This window comes from Poecilia formosa, unplaced genomic scaffold (assembly GCF_000485575.1).
Source record: "Poecilia formosa unplaced genomic scaffold, Poecilia_formosa-5.1.2 Scaffold79, whole genome shotgun sequence".
Lineage (NCBI taxonomy): Eukaryota > Metazoa > Chordata > Actinopteri > Cyprinodontiformes > Poeciliidae > Poecilia > Poecilia formosa.
The window spans coordinates 837,393-840,009 of NW_006800018.1; positions in this window are offsets into that span (position 1 = coordinate 837,393).

Here is a 2,617-nt window from a genome sequence, read left to right on the forward strand (position 1 = left end):
TGTACACTAGTTCCTCAAATCTAGCTCAAAAAAGATTTGGATTTGATTAGCTCTCAAGTGATATATATATTTTTTTGCTCTAGTTTTAGAAAAATATGCACACACACACATTAAGTTAGTTTTTTTTATCGTTTGTGTTCATCATATTAAACTTTGTCCAAATTCTGTCCCGGGTTTAAAAAAAAAAAATAATTCAAAGGAAAAACCACAAAAACACCTGACGGTCAGAGGCTTGATGATATATCAACCCTACATGATAAAAAGTGTTGATACTGATATCCGTGTCGATATCGGTGATACCGGGCCTGCTTTACCTACATTTAAATATGCAGCGTCGCACACCTCTAGCTGACGGTTTTCACAGACGTTAAGTCGCTCTAAACAGAAACAACCCGAATCTTTGGGGACTGACACACAAGAACAGAAAACCACACAAACATGTTTCTCCAGGAAAATAAGGAGTGAGTTTTATTCATCACACAGTTTGCTCTAAAATGAACAAAAGCAACCCAGAGGCCCGATCCCCTCTTTGCGCACGTGGCTCAGAGTCATGTTCGACAGGCAGCAGAGGTGACGTGTTCTTTATCACACGGTGGGAAGCGTGTGATAAAGAACACACGATGTACACATGTACATGATGTGAAAACAAAAACCCCACATCGTCCCCAGCCTCTTACACACACACACACACACACTCCTTCAGAACCACCTGCAGGCAAGAACTCTGCCTCATTTCCACCTGCCTGTCATATCAGTGAACACACAGTCTGGTTTCATCCCTGTGCGCGGCGTTTACCTCGGCGAGCAGCAGAGCAGGGGCGGGTTCGCAAACCAAATCACGTGGGTGAGCGCTGCAGCGGCGGATGGAAAGGAAACCTGTTGGAAAGCCGGGGTGCTTTGGGTCGCAGTCGTCACTCCCTTGAAAATCTGTCCCACTATATACATAGATAGTTATATATATAGGCACTAACAATTATTCATTTCTACATCAACATGTCTATATCTTCAAACCCATGAAAAAAAAAATATTTACAAACGATCAGATATGTAAAGAGGGAAACCAGAGTTAGCAGTAGCATCATTCCTCTCAAGCTTTTGCGGGTAAAACGGTGAGGGAACCCCCGACGACGCTGTGAGACGTCTCCGTTGACACGGGACGGGTCTGAAGGCGGAAGGCACTTAAGAGGAATGAACTTTTTTATTGTTACAAATGAAGAGCGGGGATTTCTGCAGCAACATGCTGAAAAATGTTGATTCGTCGAAAGAGTACACTTAGACACAGGGTTCCTGCTTATTTTTTTTTTTTATCTAGTAGCTCCAGAGTCAACTTTTTAAAGTTCTCAGTATTTTTACCTTTGTTTGGTAGCAATAAATGTGAAAGTGGAGGATTTTATTTTCATAAATTCAAGTTGCGCATTTTTCGACTTTGCAGGAACCCGACTGACATGTTGACGGTGGAAAATAGTTGGGCACATCGTCTCTACCAAGACTGACAGTAAGTTAACATTTCAGCTGATTCTCCGTCTCTGATCACATCCGGCCTTCTGGAAAACACCGAAGCAGGAGATCAGGTTGCAAAACTAAAGTGGACAAAGAGCTCGGAACAAAAGCCGACCGGAGAAGCTCTTGTTCTCTCCCGTTGTGAAAGATCGCATGAAATGTTCTTCAGTCTCACTAATGGAAAGAGTTTCATATTGCCTCAGTTTAAAAATTCAAAAATGTTTTCACTCCTTCACATAATCTGGAGAAAGAAAGAAAAAAAAGCAAACATCTATTTACAATCAGTACAAGTGTTAACCATCCAGAAGTGACGCAACGCTCCGCTGAGTGGAATGAGAACAAGCTGTGATTAAAGCTGTAGAGGCTGAGCTGCACCAAAACAAACCTTCAGCTTCAAATTACAGGGTATGAAGCATTTTTGCAAAAAAAAAAAAAAAAAAAAAAATCTTTGTATTTGGGAGTCTAAAGAGGCTTTTTCTGCATTCGATTCGCTTCATTGGGAGTTTGGATCTACGAATGATGACGTTCCCAGTTAAAAGCGATAACTTCAGTAGCATGTCGAGGTTTTATTTTATTCATTTTCTTTCCTATTTAGGGTTGGGAGAACAAATGTCCACGTTAGAATTCCGATTTCAAAGAGGAAGTTTCACTTTACTTTTCAGACTTGAAACTCAGAAGTGATAAGTTCCAAGTAGAAATGGGACGTAATTGAAGCCACATGTGTCTGTTGATGTTTGTCTCAGTCCAGCAGATTCAAGGGTTCACTGTAAAAAAACCCCAACTCCTACCAAGAATGGTCTAGTTTCTAATGCAGATAAGTTAGTGCACTTGTAATAAGACAAAACTGACTTTTAAGTAACTTTTAAGCACAATACAGGAGCGTGTCAATAATTCCTTAATATTGATGAAAAAGTATCACTTCCACTGGCAGGTTTTTCCCCTTATAACCCTTACTCACATTTTCCCATGTTATGTTAACATGTGAGTATTTTTTCCATCAAAAAAGATCCTATTTCTTGCTGAAAAGTTAGTTGCAAGTTAGTTTTGTCTTTTTTCAAGTGCACTAAGATATTTGCACTAGAGAGTGGACCAAAAATCCTTGGTAAGATTTTGTGTT